The sequence below is a fragment of the Panicum virgatum genome, chromosome 3K, assembly GCF_016808335.1.
Source record: "Panicum virgatum strain AP13 chromosome 3K, P.virgatum_v5, whole genome shotgun sequence".
Taxonomy (NCBI): Eukaryota; Viridiplantae; Streptophyta; class Magnoliopsida; order Poales; family Poaceae; genus Panicum; species Panicum virgatum.
The window spans coordinates 47,429,599-47,456,631 of NC_053138.1; the positions used below are offsets into that span (position 1 = coordinate 47,429,599).

At 48.6% G+C, this 27,033-nt stretch overlaps 1 protein-coding gene across 1 annotated transcript in view; it reads right to left on the reverse strand.

Moving 5' to 3' along the window:
• LOC120699385 (probable LRR receptor-like serine/threonine-protein kinase At3g47570) overlaps window positions 1-27,033 on the reverse strand; it is a 94,783-nt gene that overhangs the window by 39,470 nt on the left and 28,280 nt on the right. The window lies entirely within an intron of this gene.

The window sequence follows — 27,033 nt, forward strand, 5'->3', positions numbered from 1 at the left end:
AGGAAAGCGATCGGCTATTCCAAGCCATATCCAAGCGACTATGACTTGATCCCACTGCCACCCAAGTATCGGCTTCCTGAGTTCACCAAGTTCAACGGGTCAGAGGGAGCCAGCTCCATCGAGCATGTGAGCCGATACTTAACGCAGCTTGGGATGATCTTAGTGTTGGATCCATTGAGGGTCCGATTCTTCGGCCAATCCCTTACAGGCCCAGCTTTTGTATGGTATGCGTCACTAGCTCCGGATTCGATTCGGACTTGGAGGCAGCTTGAAGATCAATTCCATACCCAATACCACTCGGAAGCTGCAGAAGCTGGAATTGCCGACCTCGCCCAAGTCAGGCAGAAGCGAGGACAGACTGTGTCAGAGTACATACAGCGCTTCAGGGAGGTCAAGAACCGAAGCTACTCGTCGCGCATCACAGAGAAAGAGGCAGTCGATCTGGCTGTCCTGGGACTTGCTAAGCCGATCAAGGATGCGGCTTTTCAGTTGGAGCTCACGTCTCTGGCGCACCTGGTGCAGAAGCTTACAGCATACGAGCATTATCATCCTGAGCTGTACCAGGACAAGTTCAAGCGCCATGTGAACATGGCCCAGGCGGATGAATCTGATGACTCGGGTGAAGAGCAAGAAGTGGCCGTGGCAGAGTGGACTCGGGGGGCAAATCCTGTCCCATGCAAGTGGATCAAGCAGCAGGGGCTTGTGAAGGGCTTCGACTTCGACGTGACCAAAACAGAGCAGATATTCGACCTGCTCCTCAGAGAAAAACAGCTGAAGCTCCCAGAAAATCATAAGCTACCGACGGCACAAGACCTGCAGGGAAGGCTGTACTGCAAGTGGCACCACTCGTTTACTCATGCCACGGGTGAATGCAAGCAGCTGCGTCACCAGATCCAATCGGCTATCGAGCAAGGCCGATTAATCCTGGCTCAACACACTATGAAGGTGGACACGAAGCCCTTCCCACAAGCTAACGTGGTGGAACTGTCAGACTTTAGATCCGAGGGCCAGGATCTGGCATTCCAGATCAACATGGTGGGACCCATGCGCCGCCATGACAAGCAGAGGAGAGAGGCCGCTTCTGGCAAGCGGCCGCAGAATGAACACAGGTTGGAACAGCAGCATGTGACTGAAGAGCAAGTGCGTCACATCCGCAATCAGCTTCCAGCTTCTAATCGGCTTCTGGAAAAATACCAGTACCAGTACGAGCTACGCCGCCGATATGAATCGGAAGAAGACGAGTACGAGCACCGCTCAAGAAGGACATTGGGGAGGCGCCAGGCTATACGCGACCACTGGCATTGCCCGTTCTTCAGGTACTGTTGGAATTCCGGCATGAGCCGATTACCTACTATAGATGATTGCTTGGAGTGCAGGCCTCGAGGACACCAGCAGGACAAGACATCAGTATTCCGGCGTTTGGGGCCCAGAACACGTCAGGATGACCATGTGAGGCGCCCGTCCGGGGGTGATTCAGAGCTAGAGGAAGAAGACAGGTACCATCACCCACGGTGGTGTCCTGACGGGCTCAATCGGTCGCAGAAGCGCAGAGTACAGTGCTTGCGCAATCTGGAAGAGGCAGAAGCAAAGTATCTTGACGTGCTGAGGAAAGCGCGTCCGGATCTCGCGGAGCAAGTCAGGCGACCGCAGAGGGAATAGAGGCGCCCCCAAGGAAGGAGTGGCGCCCCAAGCAGACAAAAGCCGATGAGAAGCCATCGGCTGATGTGAACATGGTGTTCGTGCTCCCGTCGGAGTTTCGAGCACCCCAACCGGAGGAATTGGCCATCGCGCAGCTGGATCTCGGCCCACGGCCAATCATTTTCGAGAAGCCCAAGGAGAAGAGCTACAAACACTTGAAGGGGTTATATCTCAAGGGCTTCATCGATGGCAAGCCTGTGAACAGGATGTTGGTCGACACTGGTGCCGCAGTCAACCTGATGCCATATTCTGTGCTGCGCCGATTGGGTTGTTCTTCTGCCGATTTGATCAAGACCAATGTGATGCTTAATGACTTTAATGGACAGCCATCAGAGGCGATGTGGGTTCTATTTTTAAAACCAATGTGATGCTTAATGACTTTAATGGACAGCCATCAGAGGCGATGGGGGTTCTTAATGTGGAACTGACAGTGGGCCGCAAGACTGTACCGACATCGTTCTTCATTGTTAACAGCAAGAGTACATACACGGTGCTGCTTGGAAGGGACTGGATTCATGCCAACTGTTGTATCCCTTCCACAATGCACCAATACCTCGTCCAATGGGATGGCGATGAAGTAGAAGTGGTCCCTGCAGACGATTCCAGCGAGGTCTCGGTCGCAGATATGAACGCCTGGGATGCGGAAGGACAAGAGCCGATCTCAGGGATCGCCCTGGAAGACTGTGATCGGATCGAGGCGACAAAAAATGGACTGAGGCTGGTCTTATCCACTGGCCTCACAGAATAGATGCACCTTGGCTAGCCACGGGGTGTGATAAAAATAGAGAGGCCGGTCCCGGCGATCGGCCCCGAAAAATAGAAAAATTCTGTTTTTGGTCGGAATTGTTACATCATGTACACATGATGGCCTCCTCTAGCAGTTGGCCATCCATTGACTATTTGGCTCTGAGAAATAATAGAAGTATAGAAGCGGCCAGCCCGTGCGGTTGGCCAAATAATTTTTCTTGTCATCTCCCTGTGTTTGCTGCTGATCTTGTGGATAGTGAAGACTCGCTTGCATTCGCGGCTGATTTTTTAGATGACGGCAAACTCGGATACAGGTTCACATCAGCTGATGATTTGGAAGAGGTTGACATCGGTCCTAGGGATAAGCCACGGCCGACATTTATCAGCAAAAAGTTGGATCCGGCTTTGCGAGAGGAGATGATTGCACTGCTAAAAGAATACCGGGATTGCTTTGCATGGGACTACACCGAGATGCCTGGACTGGATAGAAGCATAGTCGAGCATTGGCTCTAGCTCAAGAAAGGGTTTCGGCCGTTTCAGCAATGAGCACGTCAGATGAAGGCCGAAGTCCTAGAAGAAGTTAAGAAAGAGGTAGAAATGATGCTGATGCTGGGTTCATCAGGCCATGCCGATATGCAGAATGGATCTCTAGTATGGTGCCGGTACAAAAAAAAAGATGGCCGATGGCGTGTTTGCGTTGACTTTAGAGATCTCAACAGAGCAACACCAAAGGACGAATACCCGATGCCTGTTGCAGAAACATTGATCAACGCAGCTGCTGGCCACAAAATAATGAGTTTTATGGATGGCAATGCCAGTTACAACCAGATCTTCATGGCCCCAAAGGACGTGAACAAGACTGCGTTCAGAGTACCAGGTGCAGTTGGCTTGTTCAAGTACTTGGTTATGACCTTCGGACTGAAAAATGCCGGTGCAACGTACCAACATGCTATGAATTACATTTTTCATGATCTCATCGGCAAGCTGGTAGAGATTTATATTGATGATGTCGTGGTCAAGTCCAAATCAGCCATGGGGCATTTAGAAGATCTGCGTCAAGTTTTGGAGCAGACTCGGAGGTTTGGGCTCAAAATGAACCCGAAGAAGTGCGCTTTCGGTGTGTCGGCCGGTCAGTTTCTGGGATTCCTGGTGCATGAACGGGGAATTAAGATCGGCCTAAAGAGTCAAGAAGCTGTGAAGATGATGAAGCCGCCTACTACAAAGAAGGAGTTACAGAAACTCATCGGTAAAATTAACTTTGTCAGGTGATTTATTTCTAATCTGTCTGGACGCATTGAGCCGTTTATGGGTTTAGTAAAGATCAAATCCGATGATGAGTTTCGCTGGGGGGCAGAACAGCAACAAGCTTTTGATGAAATCAAGGAATATTTGTCAAAGCCTCCAGTATTGGTTCCTCCTCAGCAAGATAGGCCGTTCTATGTGTACCTATCCGTCAGTGACACTTCCATTGCTTCGGTGCTAGTCCAGAAGCATGACGCCCAAGAGAGAGTGGTTTTCTACCTCAGCAGACGCATGTTAGATGCCAAGACCAGGTATCCTAAAATCGAGAAGCTTTGTCTTTGCTTATACTTTACATGTACGAAGCTTCGCCATATTTTGCTTTCGGCGGAAACAATTGTTATATGCAAATCGGATGTCATAAAACACATGCTGTCGGCCCCTATCCTTAACGGCCGACTTGGAAAATGGATGTTTGCATTGTCAGAGTTCGATATCCGATACCAGCCTGCAAAAGCAGTCAAGGGACAAGCACTGGCGGATCTTGTTGCGGATAGGATCAGCACTGATATTGCTGCATTATTTATTCGTACTTGGGCTATGTTCTTTGACGGATCGGCTTGTGATGATGGGTGCGGTGTGGGAATTCTGTTGGTGTCGCCTCGAGGGGCGACTTATTCCTTCTCCATCAGAATGACTGCCCTGTGCACCAATAATCTGGTGGAATATGAAGCCGTTCGCAAAGGGATGGAATTGCTTCTCGAAGCCGGTGCAGAAGCAGTGGAAATTTTTGGAGATTCGAAGCTAGTGATTTCTCAGCTCACGGAGGAATATAGGTGTGAGAGCGAGGCTCTTTTCCCAATATGGATGCAGTGCCGTGAGTTGATTTCACAATTCAGGTACATCAATTTCCACTGGATACGCAGGACTCTGAATAATGAAGCCAATGATTTGGCACAAATGGCTTCTGGTTACAAGGAGACAGCCGATGGAGTCGAGGTGGAGGTTCAGTTTCTAGAACCTGGAGACTGGAGAGCCGATATCTTCAATTACTTGAAGGATTCGGCTCGGGGGGCACCCAGAAGGATAAGACTCAAGGCCATGAAGTATGTTCTGATAGGGGATGACATGTTCTACAGGACCTTGGAAGGACTACTACTTAAATGCCTAGGACCTTCAGAGTCAAATCGGCTCTTGCATGAGGTTCATGAAGGAGCCTGCGGTACTCACCAATCGGCTCATAAGATGAAATGGCTGATTAGGCGATCGGGTTATTACTGGCCCAGTATGCTGGAAGATTGTTTTAAATATTACAAGGGATGTCAAGTGTGTCAGAGGTTTGGCAAAATTCAGATAGTGCCAGCATCAGTGATGAACCCTATCATCAAACCCTGGCCATTCAAAGGTTGGGGCATGGATATGATTGGACAGATCAACCCGTCGTCTAGCAAGGGTCACCAATGGGTCTAAGCTGCCATAGATTATTTCACAAAGTGGGTAGAGGCAGTACCCATGAGGTCAGTGGCGTCAAGAGATGTGATCAGCTTTATCAAAGAGCACATCATTCATAGATTTGGGATCCCTCAGACCATTACGACCGATGGAGGATCGGTCTTTATATAGGAGGAGTTCAGAAAGTTTGTCGATGACATGGGGATTAAGCTGATCAGATCATCTCCATATTATGCCCAAGCTAATGGACAGGCTAAAGCATCCAACCAAAGCCTCATCAAGCTCATAAAAAGAAAGATCGATGAATATCCTAGGCGCTGGCATGAGGTGTTGTCAGAAGCTTTGTGGGCATATCGTATTTCGTGTCATGGGTCCACCAAGATGTCGCCGTACCATCTAGTCTACGGCCAGGATGCTGTGCTACCGTGGGAAATCACAGCCGGATCAAGGCGTGTTGAGTTTCAGAACGGTCTATCTGCTGAACAGTATGCAGCCTTAATGAACGACAACGTGGAGGACCTAACGGAACTAAGACTTTGGTCGTTGGAAAAGATCAGAGAAAATAAGGCTAAAGTCACACATGCATACAACAAGAAAGTCAAACCTAAGGATTTCCAGGTGGGAGACTTGGTTTGGGAGGCAGTATTTCCGTTGGGAACTAAAGATAAAAAGTTTGGTTAATGGTCGCCAACTTGGCATGGTCCATACAAGGTTGATCAGGTTTTGCCTGGGAATGCGTACATGCTCGAGGAATTGGACGGCGTCAAGTTTCTTGTTGCTGTCAATGGACAGCATCTGAAGAAGTATTTCCCGAGCATGTGGAAAGGCGAGTAAAGAAAAGCCAATGAGATCCATCTGGCTGCAGTGTAATAGGCCAACACGTTGAGTTGGCCGCAAAATAATAATAATAATAATAATAATAATAATAATAATAATAATAATAATAATAAATGATGATGACAGGCCAACACGTTGAGTTGGCCGGTAGTAAAAAAATGATGATGATAGGCCAACACGTTGAGTTGGCCGGTAAAGAAAGATAGCCGATGTATAACCATCGACTAGAGATATTTTTAAACAAGTACAACTTTCAGGTTAACAGGCAATACTAATTGTATCTTGAGCCTATCTACTGGTTCAGGAATTTTTCTATGGCGTAGATGGCTTCAGTACGAACGGCATCTGCGCGTGCTACAATCACTTCGTCATCCTTGTCATTGCCTGAAACTATCTGCCGACTCAAGGTGCTGATCTCTGCAAACTCTGCTTGTATTTGCTCAGATATTTTCTGGGTTTCTTGTTTGGAGTTTGCAATGGAAGTTTCCTCGGCCTGGATGAGTTCCTTGGTAATGCGGACCTTTTCTTCGAGTTCCGCCAGTTCTTTCTTCAGGAGGTCGAGTCGATTCGTGTTGGCAGACACGTCAGCTTTGATATCTAGAGTTGCCTTATTCTGGTTGAGAGCCTTGCATTTTTGGGTAATGTCGGCTTTCAGAGAAGCTTGAGAGCGACGTGCTTTCATCCTTTCTTGCGCTTTACTGACTTCTATCTGGAAGAATGGGAGGTTGCTGGCTGACCAGAGCTTGATTTGCAATGATTCCGGGAGTTGGGATTCTATTTGCTCGAAGATGTTCTTTATTTTACTGGAATCATCAACCAGAGCAGTGATTGGGGCAGATAGAAGATCCTTGATAAGTTGAAGCTGATGTGTTAGGTTAGCCGATTGCTGTAGAGATGATGTTTCTGATCCAGGGACAGTTAGACCCATTGATGCAGGGTCAAAGGAAAGCAAACCTGAAATATCAAAACTCTATGGGCATATCTGGAATTAGTGCAAGATGCATTTATGGAGTTATCGGCTGGTTCAGAATTGGTTTTTGTAATGTTACCTGTTCTGAAGAAGAAGTGTTGGACGGTTCAGGAGCAATCGTCCTATCAAAGCTGGTGTTGACGTCAAAAGCATCTGCTGCATCGGCTTGTTCCTCGCTTGCATTCATCAGTGCATCAGGAGTTGCAGCCATCTCGTGTTGTTCCGGGCTTTCTGCATTGGAGATGTTTTCGGCTGCATCCTGAACATAGAACTACAGTCAACTAGAGTACATATGTATGAGATAAAGAAGAAATTTTAGAGAAATAAGCTACCTGATTGGTATTAGACTTTGATGGACTCGAAGAAGTTGGTGCTGGCTTCTTGATTACTCGCCTCGTGATCATCTTCCTTTTCTTGGTCAAGACTCGGGGGGCAACGCTTGTAGAAGTTTGTCTTCGCTTGGAAGCCGACTGAAGTAAGTCTGGCTGAACAGACATTATCATTTTCTTCATTGGTGGTGATCCTTTGCAGAATAGTACATCAGGAGCAGTTGGAAGAAAGTGAAATGGCTCCCCAGTACTGGTCATGGGTTCTGGACCATCTTGTTGCTGCCGACAGGATGAGCAGGTTAAACCAAGAGAAAGAAATAGAGGATTTAAAAGGATAAATGCATAGAATCAGTACCTCTTCCTCAGGGATTACATATTCAGGATCAATTTGCTGCAGTCGAGGACCTAGAGCTTTTCTAAAGACATGAGTTTTCCACATCTTCCACCAGGTATCAAAGCCGATTGATGAAGAAGTGAAAGACAAATCGGCTGGTATTGGAATGTGGAGATTGTCAAACATGCTGTAGCATCTCAAGCTAGTAAGACCATCAGGCAGATCGGCTCTGCTCTCCACCAAGTGGTGAATATGGAAGTGGGGAGGGACCTGTCCTAGGCCGAGTTGCCGAGCTGCTATGACTGGCTGGTAAGATTCATAGCCTGGCTTGATAATTCTATTAGAAGTGCTGATGCCAATAGGAAGGAAGCTAGGTCGAATCATCAAAGAATGCAGATGCCGAGTGCTGTCGTCATCGGTAAAGCTATCTAGTCTGAAGGTAGTTGGGTTTTCAAAGGATTCAGATTCAGTAAACGGGAAGTAGAGAGGATTGTCTAGTCCTTTGTAGAAGATTTTAAACCAATTTGCTGCATCTGTTGAATTCAGTTTACTGCCAGGGAGACTGAACAAAGCTTGGCCGTAACTAGTACATCTGATTGATTTGCCACTTTCATCGGGGAAAGAGTTCTTGGTCAGGCCTTGGAAGTTGGGAATATGATGTTGAAAGTACAGTTGTGCCCACAACTGAATAAACCACCAAGGGCCTCCAGTTCTCAGTTTCTTGTGGTTGAGCAAGTTAGATGTCATTAAATGGAGATATCTGTATGTTTCTCCAAGAAAAAGTTTGCCTAGGCCGGTGTGATTACCATGGGCCAGGTGGTAGGCCAAGGGGAGATAGTTCTTAGTTGGAGCTAAAGAAGGGCCATAGAAGATGAAGTGCTCTAGCCAAAGATTTAAGAAGGTTGTGTGTTCCTTCTCAGTCACTGGACCTTTTGTTTTCATGTGCTGACTCATATAAGTACCCCAGTTTGTGCAGTTGACTTTGGAAGAGAGTTTAAAGGGGACTTCTGCCATTTTGTGAGCAGCAGGATTGGGAGAGCTAATGTCTAGTCCGGTGATCATGACAACATCTAGCAGAGTGGGAGTCATGGGTCCATGACCAAAGAGGAAACAATTCAGAGCATCAGACCAGAAATAGCCGATGGTTTTCAGAAGATTTTCATCTTTGTCAAGGGGTGACAGTGATAGGCTAAGTGCATCGGCTATGTTCAAATCTTGCCACAAGGACATGTGAGCTTTTGCTACTCTGTTGTACCATGTAATCCAGCTCTCAGGTGGATTAGGCCAGGCTCTTAAGCAGTCGGCCCAGAGGTTCAGATCGATGTTTTGACTCACAAAAGGGATCCTATTTGCTTCACAAGAGATCAAATCTATGGGGTTTTCAAGGATTTGTGGGCCAAGACAGAAGGATTTTGGATTGGAGGGATGCGGCAGAAGGATGTTTGACACCTGAAGTTCAGAGATTCAGAAACATACGTATGGTGTCATGTTTCAGAATTTTAGTTTCAGAAGCTTGGTAAGCTGAAGAAAGCTAAAAGATTAGGCCGAATATTACCTTCAGGCCGTGGATTGCCGCATCGTGGATAGCAGAGCTTGTCGTTTGAGCTGTAGAATCTGCCATGGTCAGATTTGTTGACCTAGGGTTTGGTTGCTGGAGATTCTGATTCGAATTCCGGCTGCTTGGGGAATTATTGCTTGGATTTGTAGAGCTTGGTTTTCAAATTTTGCTCGGATTCGAGGGTTTGGTTCAGTCTGAAAGTATTACCCTATTCTTCTGCGGGTTGCTTCTAGTTTGAATTCCGTCGGCTCTTGGATATTTATAGAAGCCTGATGCGTTGCCATCGGCTTTTTTGGAAGGCAATCGAACACACAAAATTTAAAGGAACTTGATTTCATTAAAGGAAAGTTCATTACAAGGAAGGCCGGTTTTACAAAGGAATCAATCTTTCGGCTTTGAGGTCCTATTCCTACGATGCTACCTACTACTACTGCTCGTAGGTACCTAGTACCTACGACGCTTGGGGCTTCGGGCCAGCTCATCCCCGCTGCCGTCGACGTCGCTGCCGCCGTCGTCGCCGTCGTCGCTGCGGAAGGCGCTGCTGCCGCCTTCAGACCTGGAGTCGCTCCAGCCGTCGTCGTCGTCGCTGATCTCCTCCTCGTTGTCCTCCTCGGAGGACCCGAGGAACCGGAAGGGCTTTCCTCCCATCGGCTCGTCGTCATCGGAGGGGGAGTCGATCTCCTCTTCCGAGGAAGAGTCGACTCCGTCCGACGAAGGGTCTTCTTCCTCGTCCTTCTCCGACTCCTCTTGGAACAGGAGCCGGAGGTCTTCTCCTTCAGTCACGGGCTCGTCCTCCTCGGAGGCGACCCCAAAGTCGAACTCCTCTGCATCCCAGTGCAGAGGAGCCAGCGCCTCGTAGGCTGCTGTCGGGTCCCACTCGGGGGTCGGCTCTCGGCTATCTGGGAGAAAGTCGATGGAGGAGGCCGAGAGGGAAGAAGAAGGAGGAGGAGATGAGGAGGAAGAAGAGGAATCTCCAAAAGAGTTGGAGCCGGAGGAAGAAGAGATGGCCATGGCTGGTGGAGGATTGGAATTTCTGCGCTACTGGCTCTAGGAGGAAGAAGAAGTTTCTGTGGAAAGGAGCCGATTCGGATGAGATTAAATAGTGATAAGATGAAAGACGGATCAGCAATTTCACATTCTACGAGGAGCCAGTTGCAGAGACGTTGCGTCTTCTTTGGTGGTTGCAGAGTGTTTAATGAGCATTAACGGGAAGATGAAGCGACGGATTGGTTTTGGAACTATCATTGCCAAAACCAGGGGGCATGTGTTATCGCCATAAATTAACAGGGTTAATTTATAGGCCGAAAGCAAGATGGGCTTAAAGCAAAAGACTGAAGAAGACTTGTAAATCGGCTCCTGCGTGAGCATCTGGGCCACATGGGCCATGTATCTTTAGATTTAGTTCAAGGTTAGAGATAGAGTCCGATCGGGACAAGATTAGTTTAGATTGTTTCCCAAGTCTCCGGACTATAAATATGTATCCTTTGTTATTCGTAAGGGAGCGTCATCACGACTCGCAAACAACAATTCTCGGCGCATCGCCACCCCTAATCCTAGGGTTTCATCCAAGTAAGTGCCATGCTGCCCTGATCGTACTGAAGCGTTTTTGATGGCGAGTAATACTAGTTATCATGATGTTCGTAGCATGGCTTTTAGTAGATCTGTTGTGCTTCGTTGCTTATCATCTGCGAATATCATGTTGTCTCTGTGCAGTCACGTTTCAATCTCACGCTAGTTCTTATCGCATAGAATTAGTCGCACAGAGGCAACACCCTGCTTCTTTCATGTCTAGTAGATCTGATCTGTTATGGTTCGCTCTTATTTTAAGAGTTGGCATAATATCTGCTAGGTTAGGCCTTGCAAACGGATTGGATGATCCAGTGGTGTAATAGATGCTTTATCTTAGCCTTGATAGGGATTGTTCTGGGAATCGGCTTTTGCTAGTTCTTAGGCCTCTGTTTTGGGTTGTGGTTTAGTTGTCTGTTATGTTCGCTAGGCCTAGTCACGTGTAGGATGTTCCGATCTAGCAGTGAAGCTGTTACTATCGTGGATTAGATCAATTAGATTTAATTGAAGCAGTTTTATAGTTATTTGCTTTATTTACCATATTTGGATACAATCAGATCCCATCTGACACCGGGACTCGATCGGCTCTTCAAAGCCGATGCAAGAGTCGTCCCGGGGAGACGACCACGGCTCGGACTTACGTTTACACGTGTCTTTGTATGCAGGAAACTGTTCGGAGCACGTCTACACCCTCCTGATCGGGTATAGGTCAGGTGGCACGCCCGGTTTTCACACATCCTCCGGGCGCGTGACAGAAATTGCGGGCCGTCGACGAGGGAGTAGTGCCTCTAGCGCCCTAGCAACCTCCCGGCTCTTCGTGTTGCCCGTCGCTACTCGCCGGTGGGTTTCGACCGACAACACGCCCGAGCCGCGACGCGCGCGCACCTGCACCGCCTCGGTCCTCTGCCCGCGCTCGCCGTCGCCGCAGCGCACACCGGGCCTCCTCGCCGCCTCGACGCGCGCGTGCGCCACGTGACGTACGCTGCTCGCCGGCTGCCCGGTCCCGCTCACCCTGCTCCGGACCCGCCCGCGCACAGCTCCACATGCGCGCTCTGCGCCGTTGTCGCTTAGCCACAGCACCCCCTGCCCACCGAGCCCCACGCCACCGCTGCCACCTCCACGTGCTCGCCTCCCTCTTGCTTGCCGTGCCGCTGCCCGAAACGTCATGTCGACGCCGCGAATCGCGCGCCACGCCGCTCTGCGATGCCTGGGCGCCATTAGTGGCCGCCGAGCCCGGCCACCGGCGTCCTCCCCTCACCACCGCCATTCCACGCCAATAAATAGGCACTCCGCGCACCACCGCCCCTCCACGAACCCGCTCAGCCCCCGCGCGCCCCTCCTCGGCCTTGAAGCACCGCCGCCGCAGCCACCTCCGCTTGCCGCCGCCTGCTCTCATCGCCTGACCTCCCTGCTCCACCCCAACTCGAGGTAAGAGGGGGAATCGAACCCCCTCGATCCCCTCTCTCATGCCCCCATCCCCGGCCGCCGCCGTCCCTCAGGGCGCCGGCGCTGAGCGCCCCCTCCCTCTCGTCTGTTCTATGTGGGGAGAGGAAGGAGATGGCAGTTTTGCCAAAAACTCTCTCCACTCTCCTCTATTCTATAAAGAACCCTCCACCCTTTGGCCATTTTTGCTAAATAAGCCCTACCCTATATGATATTCACAAACAAACCCTCCCACTATACAACATAATTATAAATAAACCCCTGACCCTTTTTAGAATAACCCAAATAGTTTCTAAAATACAAACCAAGCCCCTGCCTTCTCAAATATAATTACAAACAAGTCCCTGGAACCTTATTTAACCCCTAAACCTATAAATAACCTATTATTTCATGCGCCAAACGACCTCGGATCAACCTAAAACTTTACCACACCCCCATAACATAGTTTTGTCCATGCCATTAGGAAACCACCCAAAAATATTACTCCGAACTTCATATCTTAATTATTTCCGATTCGAGCTCAACGATAAAACTTTTATTTCTTTTTTCTTGATTGTGTATTTGTTTGTACGTGTCGTAGACCACGGTGTGAACGAAGGAGAGCCCATTGACGAGCAGTACTACGAGCCCGCGAACGAGGACCAGTTCCACGACCCCGAGCCCGAAGGACAGTGCTTCGACCAAGACCTCCCCGAAGGCTTCGAAGACGGAAAGTTCAATCCCATCCTTTGATGCATGCTTTTGTCCTAGTTTTTATAAACACAACTTATTGTCCTGTTTTACAAAATTGCATATGTTTTGCTTGCTGAAAACACGGTTGGATAGCCACCCCTTGATTTGTTATAACCATTCCTTGACCACCTAGATTAATGTCTGAATGTGTTCTATTTGGACGTTAATCACTGCTAGAACGCTACGCTTAGGACCTTGAATTCAATGCAACTTGTTTTATAAAGAAAGGTTGTGTGTGTGGGGGAAGGGATAAAAATGTTAGATTTTCGAAAGATAAGTCTAGATGGGATGGATGGCATTTCTGTGTGATTTGCCGTTCGGTGTGCTTGTGCCTGTGTGGCAGAGCAAGGAAGGGAGATATCCATCTTGTCACCCCTAAGGACCGAGTTGGTGTTACATCTCACCTAACTCCACTTTCGTGCAAACCACTCGACCGTTGTATGGGCAATGGCTTAGCATAAACCCCACTAGTTAGTCTGATAGCCATCAGGAGAGCTGAGAGCAATGGGTGACCAAGGAGAAGGGATATGTTCTGTGTGACTTAGGCCCCGGTTAAACCTCAGACATAGGTCAATGGCCCCTTGGTGGATCCCGTGGTGGCTAGTCAGATCTAGCTAAGGTGGGTAAAGGCTTTGTTGGGATCTGCACCGACACTAAGGTGATCGTGTTGTGGTACCCCACTTGTGGGTAAAGTTGCACACCTCTGCAGAGTTAAAACCTATTCGAATAGTCCGTGCCCACGGTATTGGGCGAGTTACGGTGTGGTCTCACAACTAGTGTTTCATCTGGGAATGGATGGGTTGGCGTGAGTTGTTTTGGAAATGTGTCCGGCAGTTGTGCCGTGTGCTACAGCAGATGAGGAGTCCGGTAGCTGTTTAAAACTTGGATCCTGTGTGGATCAAGCCCTCGTGTTACTCGGTACAAGAAAACTGGTTTTGGAAAATGTTTTCTTTCAAATGAACCCCTGCATAAAATATTGCTTTCCGCAAATCAAACCCTAGCCTTATCCTTGATTTACCCGGTGCATGATATTCTGTTTATACACCCTCCGTGGGTGTGGTTGGACTTGCTGAATATGTTTGTACTCACCCCATTCTTTATTTTTACAGAGGAAGATCCAGACTTTGTACCTAACGACGTTGAGTAGGTGTACCGTCCTGCACCCAGCCTTGCCTGTGGATTAGGGTCACCCGCAGGAGATACCGCAAGGCGCAAGACTCTGATGATTTTCTTTTTATATTTAATATCATTGCGTGTGTGTGGATTGTAATCCTCGTGATAGTGGCGCTTCTCTGCTCACTACCGCGTAGAGTTGTACGGTAATGAACCATCTGATGTAATAAATGTGTCATCAGCCTCCTGGGATTGATGTTTGTAACACATTTAAGTCTTCTCTTATGAGGGGACACCTCAGGTGGTATCAGAGCCGTAGGTTGGCTGTAGGACGTGACCCTAGGAGCGAAATCCCTTTTTCTGGCCCTTTGACACTAGGACTTTTCTTAATCCTTCATTCACACAAACACTCACCACTGGTTCTTGCCCTATTCCAGATGGCTGACAATGGATGGATTGGCGGAATCTGTCACGCAGAGCCCGGCCTTCCTAAGTTGTTGATACTCAGCCTGGAACGCATCGGAGTTGTGGACCCACTAGAGTTTGTCTACCGGGAGTACGACTCCAGAGGCACTCTTCGGTGCAACCTGATGATCTTCGTGGGGAAAAGCACCCGCTACCCAGATGTGGACCCTTGGTTCATCTCCACCACTGGTTTTCGCTTCCCGGACACTTATCGAAAAGCCGCCCGTAAAGCTCTGCGACGCCTACGCGTGATCTACAGGCATCACCTTCAACGGACTCCTATGGGATTTTTCCCGCCGACTGAAGGAAGAGGACGCACATGGATTGCCCAGATGAGAGGACTTGGAAGAGAAGAAGAAGACCTAGAAGACACGGTCTCTCACCTATCCATCTATCTCACCAGCCTGGATGAGCTCTACCGTGAACAAGCGGCACAAGTGAAGCAACAGGTCCACAGAGCAGAGAAGGCAACCCAAGAGCTGGATGAACAACGAACAAGAGCCGTACACGCCGAGTATTCCCTAGCCACCCTCCAAGTCCAAATGCAAGAATGTGAAGCATAACTGGAAGAACAACGGACAAGGACCGCACGCGCCGAGAATTCCCTAGCCGCTATCCAAGCCCGAATGCAAGAATACGAGGCTCGCAGAGGAATAGGTGGGTGGATAGAGGAAGAAGAAGAAGAAGAACCCATGGAAACCCATTGGGATGTAGGTACTCAGACCAAAGAAGAAGAACCCGAAGAAACCCACTGGGATAAAGGTACTCAGACCGAGGATGACGTGATGGATCAGTATCTTCCACTGAAGAAGCGCCCTCTTAGGATCGAGGAAGAATCCCCATGATAGGAGTAGCACCCCAAGCTAGAACCTTTGCCCTAATAATTGTGTAACCATGAAGTTTGTACCCCACCATGTTGCAATATTAAATATCATCTACTCCCTTTGTGTACAACAAATAATTGTGCAAGTTTATTCACCCAATCCTTGTTTTCAGATGGCTGAGGAAGGATGGACCCAGGGCGATTGCCAAGCTTCACCTGGCTTCCCCAGCCTGTTGATCAACGCCCTGGAAAGCCTTGGCGTTACGGAATGCCCAAGGTACTACAGCAGAGAGTACGAGCACCATGGTACCCTCCACTGCAGGGTGATCCTAGTCATCGCTAGGAGTGATCGCTACCCCGACATCCAGTCGTGGCGAGTGACTGCTACGGGATTTAGATACCAAGACACCTATCCCTTGGCTGTCTGAAAGGCACTCTGTTACCTGTGCCGGATTTTTGAAGGACACCTCGCTCCCACACCAATGAGGTTCTTTCCGCCGGCCATCAGAACCCCAGTTTGGGAAGCACGCATGAGAAGCCTGGAACGGCGCCGCCATGAAGAGGACCCTCTGTACCAAGTGGCTACCTACCTAGCTGCCTTGGATCAGCTCTTTGACGAGCAAGCCAACATTCTGAGGGAGTAGACCCATCGAGCCGAGCAAGCAGAGCTCTCGGTGAGACTGCAACAGGTACGAGCAGCCCAAGCCGAGGCAAGAGCCGCAGCCGCGGTCAGTAGTGAAGCAGTCGCTCAGGAGGGCCTCAAGCAAGCCCGAGACCGGCGTGTGCAAGAATGGACTAGAAGTGGAACCCCAGTCCCAGCAATTGGAGAAGACCAAGTTCTACTCGGGACGCCCGTCATAGGATGGGGACCACTCGTGATAACTCCACAAGCCCCACCCGAGAACCCTGAAGGATCTACCGCCACCGCCGCAAGAGAAGCTGCTGCGCAACCCCTAGAGAATGGAAACCTAGAAGACGGCGAGTCGTCTGTCCCCTTGGAAGCACGCTCCGCCCCAGAAGGAGGCTCGCCCCGCGAGTAGAATGTCCGGCACCACCCTAGTGTTGTACCTTCCCAGCCCACTGGTTTAAGTTGTACCCCAAGTGTGAACCTATAACCGTGCGTGTAGTACGCGTTTTAGTCTTACCTCGTGTTGTACCCTCCCTGGTTTTAATGAAGTTGTGCATGCTTGTTGTTTGCGATGTTTGTGTGCTTGTGTGCTTATCGGCAGAAAGTAGACTCTGCCTTTTCATAAATACGAATTAAATAACTTAAACATCACTTAATCCCAATAACTCTACCCAATCTCCAGATGGCTTCCCGAAGTGTTACGAGGGCCTCCCTCATTCGGAACCCTGCAGTCGCTGGTACGGGAATGCAGTCTAATGGACAGAACCCTCCCCAGGATGAACAAGAAGTCAGCCAGAACCGAGGAGAAAATCAGGGAGAAGTGTCACTGCCACCACCACCACCCCTCGGAGACCTAGCACAGATAATCCACAATCAGACTCTCATCCTTGAGACACTGGCCAATGCCCTTGTCAACAGGCAGCCACAAGGGCAAACAATGAACGATAAGCTGACGGCTTTTCTGAGGACCAAGCTGCCCACCTTTGCTGGATCCAGCAACCCCTTGGATGCAGATGACTGGCTGCGCGTGATCCAGAGGAAGCTCGAACTATTTGAATGCCAGGACCAAGACAAAGTCCTTCTAGCAGCCCACCAACTCACCGGGTCTGCCTTAGCCTGGTGGGAGAATTACTGCGCTTCTGCCAAAGATGCCTCCACCATCACCTGGAGGGAATTTGTGAAGGAATTCCGCCGATATCATAACCCCCTCGGCCACCATAAAGCGCAAGGCAGATGAGTTCCGCGCTCTGCAACAGGGAAGCATGTCGGTGGAAGAGTACACCCATCAGTTTATGGAGCTGGCTCGCTATGCACCAGAAGAAGTTAACGACGACGAGAAAAAGTAGGATATGTTCAAGAAGGGACTAAACCCAGAGCTCAGGACCCTACTCACCCCTAAGATCTATCCTGATTTCAACACTTTGATGAACAAGGCAATCCTCACAGAGAAGGCCAAGGTTGATGAAAGAAAGGATAACAAGCGCAAGTTCCTGGAGAGCAAGTCTCACCAGCAGGATCGTTTCCAGAAGCCCAGAAGCTTCAGCTACAACGCACCAAGGTTCCAAGCCCCAATGCAATACAGAACTCAATCTCAAGTGACAGGACCACGGGCCCCTAACACCCAGCCCAGAAGCCAGAACACCATGAGGGCTCCGCAGAGTAATGCAAGCCAGGTCACCACCAACAACAGCAATGTGAGGGCCTGCTTCAACTGCCGAGAGACGGGACATTTCATTGCCGACTGTCCCTATGCCAAGAACAAGCTGGCTACGTCAGCCTTCTCTAATACAGTGAATGGACCAAGGCCAGTCCTGTCGGGTGCCAACCGAGCGTCCATCCACAACAACAGCAACGCCAGCAACAACAGTCAGCAGATGAGGCAGCCCCAGAAGCCATTTGGACGAGCCCGCGTCAACCACATCAACGCACAGGAGGCTCAAGGAGCTCAGGGCGTAGTGCTCGGTGAGAACCTAGTCAGCTCAGCCCTTGCAACAGTGTTATTTGATTCTGGAGCATCACACTCATTCATATCCTCGAGTTTTGTGGAAAAGCACAACATACCTACAGTACTACTAAAAACACCCCTAATAACCCGGACGCCTGGAGGTGACATCAAGTGTCAACTAGGTTGTCTATGGGTAAGGATCAATTTAAGTGGGGTAGTATTTTTAGTAGACTTAGTAGTACTAAAGTCCAAGGGAATAGACGCGATCCTTGGAATGGACTGGTTAAGCCGCCACAATGGCCTCATAGGTTGTACGGACAAGGTGGTACACCTGACAAACCCGGAAGGAGTACGGGTAACCTGCCATACCCGGGTAAGAGGATCAGACCCGATGGTGTTTAGCATGGAAGCCAAGTCCTTAGAAGAAGTCCCAGTGGTAAATGAGTACCCAGATGTTTTCCCGGAAGAACTCCCTGGGATGCCACCAGATAGGGATATAGAGTTGAGACCCTATAGGATGGCAGCCTCCGAATTAGCAGAACTAAAGAAGCAGTTAGAAGAATTACAACGAATTGGCTTCATCCGACCAAGCTCGTCGCCTTGGGGAGCCCCAGTACTATTTGTCAAGAAGAAGGATGGGAGTATGAGGTTGTGTGTAGATTATCGGGCGCTGAACGAAGTAACCATCAAGAATAAGTATCCCCTCCCCAGGATCAATGACCTTTTTGATCAGTTAAAAGGGGCCAACTACTTCTCCAAGATCGATCTGAGGTCAGGACATTTTCAGCTCAAGATTAGAGAGAACGACATCCCAAAGACAGCCTTTGTCACCCGATACGGGCAGTTTGAATTCACTGTAATGTCCTTTGGACTCACAAATGCCCATGCCTATTTCATGAACCTCATGAACAAGATATTTATGGATGAGTTAGATAAGTTTGTCGTAGTCTTCATCGACGACATACTTATTTACTCAAAGAGTGTCCAGGAGCACGAGCAACACCTGAGAGTAGTTCTGGAAAAATTAAGAGTACACAGGCTATATGCCAAATTCAGCAAATGTGAATTTTGGCTGGAGAAAGTAGCCTTCCTTGGTCATATTCTGACCGCAGAAGGAGTAGTAGTGGACCCCGAGAAGGTCGAAGCAGTCTCCAATTGGCAGCAACCGACCAACGTCAGTGAGATCAGAAGTTTTCTCGGGTTAGCTGGGTATTATCGGAGATTCATTGAAGGATTTTCCAAGATAGTCCGGCTCATGACAGAGTTGCTCAAGAAGGAAAAGAAATTCACCTAGACAGAGTCATGTGAGAGGAGTTTCCAGGAATTGAAGCGAAGACTGACGACCGCTCCAGTACTAACCCTACCGGATATTCATCGGGATTTTGTCATCTATTGTGATGCATCCCGACAAGGATTGGGTTGTGTACTCATGCAAGACGGGAAAGTCGTTGCATATGCTTCCCGCCAGCTCAGGCCTCATGAGCAGAATTATCCAACCCATGATCTGGAACTTGCAGCCGTAGTGCACGCACTTAAAATTTGGAGGCATTATTTGATTGGAAATAAGTGCGAGATTTATACTGACCATAAGAGCCTAAAGTATATCTTCACCCAGCCGGATTTGAACTTAAGGCAAAGAAGATGGCTGGAATTGGTTAAAAATTATAATTTGGAAATCCATTACCACCCTGGCAAGGCTAACGTGGTAGCTGATGCCCTAAGCCGGAAATCTTATGGACCCAAGGATGATCATCTGCGAGAAGAAATGGCACGATTGAATGTGCACTTTGTCCCTCGAGGCTCCAGTCAAGTGCTGAACGTCCAATCCACACTGGAGGACAGAATCAGAAAGGCACAAAGTTCGGACAAGGGGCTGATGGAAATCCAGAGGCAGACTGGAGAAAATAAGGCACCAGATTTTAGGGTGGATAATAGGGGAACCTTATGGTATAAAGATAGAATTTGTGTGCCCCAGAAAGGAGACTTCAGGCAAATAATCATGGATGAAGCTCACAACTCGACATATTCCATTCACCCAGGATCCACCAAAATGTATATGGACCTAAAACAAAAATATTGGTGGAACGGGATGAAGGCAGATATTGCACGATTTGTCGCCCGGTGCGATACTTGTAAAAGAATCAAGGCCGAACATCAGAAGCCAGCAGGGCTGTTGCAACCCCTACCTATCCCGGTTTGGAAGTGGGACGAGATAGGAATGAATTTTGTAGTGGGTTTACCCAGAACCCAGAAAGGACATGACTCCATATGGGTAATAGTGGACCGACTCACTAAAGCGGCTCACTTCATACCCGTGCGAACCAACTACGGTGGAGAAAAGCTAGCCAAGCTCTATGTAGAGAACATAGTGAAGTTGCATGCTTTGCCCAGCCGCATTGTTACAGATAGAGGGACCCAGTTCACCTCTAGGTTTTGGAAAAGTTTGCATAAAGCCATGGGTACCAAGTTGGATTTCAGCTCCGCCTATCACCCACAGACGGATGGCTAGACAGAAAGAGTGAATCAAATTATGGAGGATATATTGAGGGCATGTGTTCTCACCTATGGCAAAGATTGGGAACAAAGTTTACCTTATGCAGAATTTTCATACAACAACGGTTATCAAGCGAGTTTAGGCATGTCGCCGTTCGAAGCCCTCTACGGGAGAAAGTGCAGAATTCCCCTGATGTGGTCAGAAGTTGGAGAATGTGCCCTAGTCGGACCCGCACTTATAAAGAAAGCGGAAGAAAGAGTTGCCAAGATTAGAGAAAAGCTGAAGATTTCAACCCTGGAGACTTCGTCTATCTCAAGGTTTCACCCATCCGGGGAACCCGGAGATTTCAAGTGCAAGGAAAGTTGGCCCCTCGGTACATTGGACCGTACCGAGTTCTGAAGAAAGTCGGAGCAGTGGCGTACCGTCTGGAGCTACCAGAAGAAATGTCAGATATACATCCGGTATTTCATGTCTCGCAACTAAGAAGGTGTTTGAAGGAACCCGAGACAGAACACGTGCTAATAGAAGCAATAGATCTGCAGCCAGACTTGCGATATCAGGAAATACCGGTCAAGATTCTGGACACTGTCACAAGAAGGACAAGAAATTCTGAAGTACGGATTTGCAGAGTCCAGTGGAGCAGACATGGTGTTGAGGAAGCTACGTGGGAACGCGAAGATACTCTAAAGAAGGAGTTTCCCCATCTGTTCAGGAGCCAGCCGAATCTCGAGGACGAGATTCATTTTAAGTGGGGTAGGTTTGTGACATCCCGAAAAATGCACCAAAATAAAACACGCGCTAATAATATTTTTCAAAACTCTTTTTCATCGTTGAGCTCAAACCCTATTTCCCCCCAGAGCTTTCCGCCGTCCCGACACCCGACTTCATCATTCCACCCTTTTTCCGCTGACCGTGCTCCTCTCTTTTTCCTCGCCGTTGTCCCATCCCGCGCCGCTCGACCGCCGGTCGGCCACGCGCGACTGATCGCCGCGGTCGGTGCCGACGCATCTCCCCCATTCTCTTTTTCTTCCCATTTTCTTTTTCTTTTTCCCATTTTCTTTTCTTTTCTCCATTTTTATTTTTCTTTTTTTCCCCTTCCTCCCTTCTCCTCTCTCCTTCCTCTGCTCCCGAGCGCCGCCCGGCCCGGCTCCCCTCTGCCGCTCTCCTCCCGCGCGCCTGCCCAGCCCACGCACCGGCCCTGCACCACCCGCACGCCCGCGCGCGCTCACCCTCGGCTGCCTCCGCACGCCCAGGCACGCGCCCCGCGCACACGCTCCACAAGGGCCGCGACGCCGCTCGCCGCACTTGGTGCCGCCCGCTCCGATCGGTGCCACCTCCCCGCCCCTGCACGCACACGCGGTCCGAGCGCACGTACGCGCGCACGCACCGCCGCTGTCATCCCCGCTCGCGCGCACGCGCAACGCCGCAACCTCCCTCTGTTCACGCCCGTACCGCGACGCGCGCGCGCACCCGCACCGCCTCGGTCCTCTGCCCGCGCTCGCCGATGCCGCAGCGCACGCCGGGCCACCTCGACGCGCGCGTGCGCCACGCGACGCGCGCCGCTCACCGGCCGCCCGGTCCCGCTCACCCTACTCCGGACCTGCCCGCGCACTGCTCCACGTGCGCGCTCCGTGCCGCCGTCGCTTAGCCACAGTACCCCCTGCCCACCGAGCCCCACGCCACCGCTGCCACCTCCACGTGCTCGCCTCCCTCTTGCTTGCTGTGCCGCTGCCCGAAACGTCACATCGACGCCACGAATCGCACGCCACGCCGCTCCGCGATGCCGGGGCGCCATTAATGGCCGCCGAGCCCGGCCACCGGCGTCCTCCCCTCGCCACCGCCATTCCACGCCAATAAATAGGCACTCCGCGCACCACTGCCCCTCCACGAACCCGCTTAGCCCCCGCGTGCCCCCTCCTCGGCCTTGAAGCACCGCCGCCGCAGCCACCTCTGCTCGCCGCCGCCTACTCTCATCGCCCGACCTCCCTGCTCCACCCCAACTCAAGGTAAGAGGGGGAATCGAACCCCCTCGATCCCCTCTCTCTCATGCCCCCATCCCCGGCCGCCGCCGTCCCTCAGGGCGCCGGATTGGCGCCGGCGCCGAGCGCCCCCTCCCTCTCCTCTGTTCTGCGTGGGGAGAGGAAGGAGATGGTAGTTTTGCCAAAAACTCCCTCCACTTTCCTCTATTCTAGAAAGAACCCTCCACCCTTTGGCCATTTTTGCTAAATAAGCCCTACCCTATATGATATTCACAAACAAACCCTCCCACTATGCAACATAATTATAAATAAACCCCTGACCCTTTTTAGAATAACCCAAATAGTTTCTAAAATACAAACCAAGCCCCTGCCTTCTCAAATATAATTGCAAACAAGTCCCTGGAACCTTATTTAACCCCTAAACCTATAAATAACCTATTATTTCATGCGCCAAACGACCTCGGATCAACCTAAAACATTACCACACCCCTCATAACATAGTTTTGTCCATGCCATTAGGAAACCACGCAAAAATATTACTCCGAGCTCTATATCTTAATTATTTCCGATTCGAGCTCAATGATAAAACTTTTATTTCTTTTTCTTGATTGTGTGTTTGTTTGTACGTGTCGTAGACCACGGTGTGAATGAAGGAGAGCCCGTTGACGAGCAGTACTGCGAGCCTGCGAACAAGGACCAGTTCCACGACCCCGAGCCCGAAGGACAGTGCTTCGACCAAGACCTCCCCGAAGGCTTCGAAGACGGAAAGTTCAATCCCATCCTTTGATGCATGCTTTTGTCCTAATTTTTATAAACACAACCTATTGGCCTGTTTTACAAAATTGCATATGTTTTGCTTGCTGAAAACACGGTTGGATAGCCACCCCTTGATTTGTTATAACCATTCCTTGACCACCTAGATTAATGTCTGAATGTGTTCTGTTTGGACGTTAATCACTGCTAGAACGCTACGCTTAGGACCTTGAATTCAATGCAACTTGTTTTATAAAGAAAAGGTGTGTGTGTGTATGGGAAGGGATAAAAATGTGAGATTTTCGAAAGATAAGTCTAGATGGGATGGATGGCATTTCTGTGTGATTTGCCGTTCGGTGTGCTTGTGCCTGTGTGGTAGAGCAAGGAAGGGAGATATCCATCTTGTCACCCCTAACGACCGAGTTGGTGTTACATCTCACCTAACTCCACTTTCGTGCAAACCACTCGACCGTTGTATGGACAACGGCTTAGCATAAACCCCACTAGTTAGTCTGATAGCCATCAGGAGAGCTGAGAGCAACGGGTGACCAAGAAGAAGGGATATGTTTTGTGTGACTTAGGCCCCGGTTAAACCTCAGAGATAGGTCAATGGCCCCTTGGTGGATCCCGTGGTGGCTAGTCAGATCTAGCTAAGGTGGGTAAAGGCTTTGTTGGGATCTGCACCGACACTAAGGTGATCGTGTTGTGGTACCCCACTTGTGGGTAAAGTTGCACACCTCTGCAGAGTTAAAACCTATTCGAATAGTCCGTGCCCACGGTATTGGGCGAGTTACGGTGTGGTCTCACAACTAGTGTTTCATCTGGGAATGGATGGGTTGGCGTGAGTTGTTTTGGAAATGTGTCCGGCAGTTGTGCTGTGTGCTACGGCGGATGAGGAGTCCGGTAGCTGTTTAAAACTTGGATCCTGTGTGGATCAACCCCTCGTGTTACTCAGTACAAGAAAACTGGTTTTGGAAATGTTTTCTTTCAAATGAACCCCTGCATAAAATATTGCTTTTCGCAAATCAAACCCTAGCCTTATCCTTGATTTACCCGGTGCATAATATTCTGTTCATACCCCCTCCGTGGGTGTGGTTAGACTTGCTGAGTACGTTTGTACTCACCCCATTCTTTATTTATACAGAGGAAGATCCAAACTTTGTACCTGACGACGTTGAGTAGGGGTACCGTCCTGCACCTAGCCTTGCCTGTGGATTAGGGTAACCCGCAGGAGATACCGCATGGCGCACGACTCTGATGATTTTCTTTTTATATTTAATATCGTTGCCTGTGTGTGGATTGTAATCCTCGCGATAGTGGCATTTCTCTGCTCACTACCGCGTAGAGTTGTACGGTAATGAACCATCTGATGTAATAAATGTGTCATCAGCCTCCTGGGACTGATGTTTGTAACACATTTAAGTTTTCTCTTATGAGGGGACGCCTCAGCAGCAACAGCCATTTTGATGCCGGGGAGTTTCCTTCTTGTTGGTTCGCTCGGGGGCTAGTGGTGACTAGTTCTTTGCAGCAAAGGAAGCAAGGACAGAAGAGAGCGGGCAAGAGCAATGGCGGCGAATTCAACTACGCAAGTGGATAAAGCGTATTAACCCTAGGTTTTACCGAACGGTTAAATAATCTAGTCGGTAGTATTGTTGTTACTATCTGAAAGTCAAAGAGACACGCGTCAGCTAAGATTTATTTTTGAGCGGTAATTCAGGGATTATTTGAGGAAATTATTTGATTAATCATTTTTTCTGGGATTATATTCCGAAAAATGAGGTTTCAGATAACCGAATCAATTATTCCAATTTATCATCAAAATAGGTTCTTTGATGCCACAGTTTTGGATCCTTAATTCTAAATATTGGAATTTAGATTTAAGGCTCAGGGGCTGCGGGACGTGTGGCATAAATGGCATATTTTTCAAAGATGATTTGAATGGCAAATGAAGATTTAGAAGATTTTTTTTAAGACTAATTTGACCCCAGCCTGATTCTACAATTCAACTTAGGGCTCGGGGGCTACTCCATATGGAGCGCGAGTTCATCGCGCACCATATAAAAAGAAGATTCCGGGCATGAGCACCTCATAGTCTCGATGCAGCTAAGGAAGTACTCGAAAGATTACTCGAAGCACTTGATGAAGCATTGGAGGATTCCAGAAGAACTCGAAGTACTCGACAATGTCTTCGGAAGTACTCGACGCCTGCAGGACTCGACTACGAAGAGTTCGGGGGCTTGTCAGACCCGGGGCAGTGGGACTGCTCACAGGCATGGAATATTCTAGAGTATGGGATAGCGCAAGGATGAACCTTACCTCTCTTATAACTACCCGATTAGGTGTAGAACTAGTTGATGTACAAAGAAACTACTCGAGCTCGGAGACTCTACTAGTACTCGGCTAGGATTTTTTATGTAACATAAAGGCAGGGAGGGACCCCTCCAAAACATTTCGACATCTAAAACAATACAAATCACCACACAGGACGTAGGGTATTACCCTCACATAACAACTTAATAGGAATCTGTGCTTTAATTTAGTTATTTAATATTCTAAACTTACTGAGCTATATTTTTACTTCATAAATGTAGGAAGGATTTATTCATGGCTTAGTAAATAGGTTGCTAATGTTCAACTGTTTATTTAAAATGCTTACCACTTGATTTAGCCAACCTTTATCCTTGTTTAAGCCTTGCATGCCATTTATTTTCTAATATACTTGCTGAGTACCAACCATAAGTGTACTTACACTTGCTAAAATTGCTGCTCAGAAGAGAAAGTTGCTATGAAGTATTCTGAAGATGTTGCTGACTTCTAGGCGTACGCAATCCCGATCGATTGCGTATAAAGTGTGGAGCCATCGTTTCAAGGATAACCTATGTATCTCTGCTAGGCTTTTAGTTGGTGTAACTATTTTTTTCGTGAGCTCATTATTCTATTATGACATCGTTATATGTATAAAATTTGATCCTAACACACATATAGTTATGTATTCATTTTTTTATAAAAAACTGGGTCACTGGGTGTGACATAGGTGCACCCCCTTTAATTTTCTATAGCTTCGCCACTACAGATTCATGGGAGTTGAGAATGCAGAAAATCGCCATCTTGCCTCTACCTTCTCTTGGCAGTTTTACAATCGAGTTCCTTAGTTTTACAAGCTCAATTCCGCCCATGCATTGACGAGGTTTATTATGTCATTCGTTCTTTGTATCACTCATACATGCTAGGAGACCAACATTCAGATCAAAGTCTCGGGCCTTCAGCATTGTCATTAAAATAACTTAGATGTAGCTCCACACCACTTAGATCAAACATAGGAACTAGGATAACCATTCGTGTCCTAACATTAACAACATAATTTGAAGAATATGCACAAATGTAAACTTATGTGTCACTAAGTTGTTGTTGATCTTTAGCCCGATACAAGCCACTAGGGATGTAAATTAATCGAATACGGTCACAAACTTACGGATATAAATACATATAGTTATTTTCCTTCTCGGATTTGGATCGGGTACGGATAATATCAAATTTGTCAGATAAGATAGAAATGGATATCGATATTATGAAAAATCTATGTTTTGGATTCGGGTATGGTGTTGGATACTGAATAACCGATCTCAGGTACGGACGGATATTAACCCCAATAAACGAATCGGAACTCGAATATGGACGGATATTATTCATATCATTTACAACCCTACGTGCCACCAACAATCTGAAGTTTTGTCAATTTTGTTGTTCCACTTGCAGGATCTTAGAAAAAATTTTCTATAGTCTAAAATTGTTTTTTTCTCATTGTTCTTGTAATAAAGCCGGACACAAATGTGCGAAACTAGTCTCCAGTACTCAGAAAGTGGGTGAGTGGCTGCATGTACCACCGGACTCGGTATTGCGATGATAGAACTTGATTCTAATCTTGGTG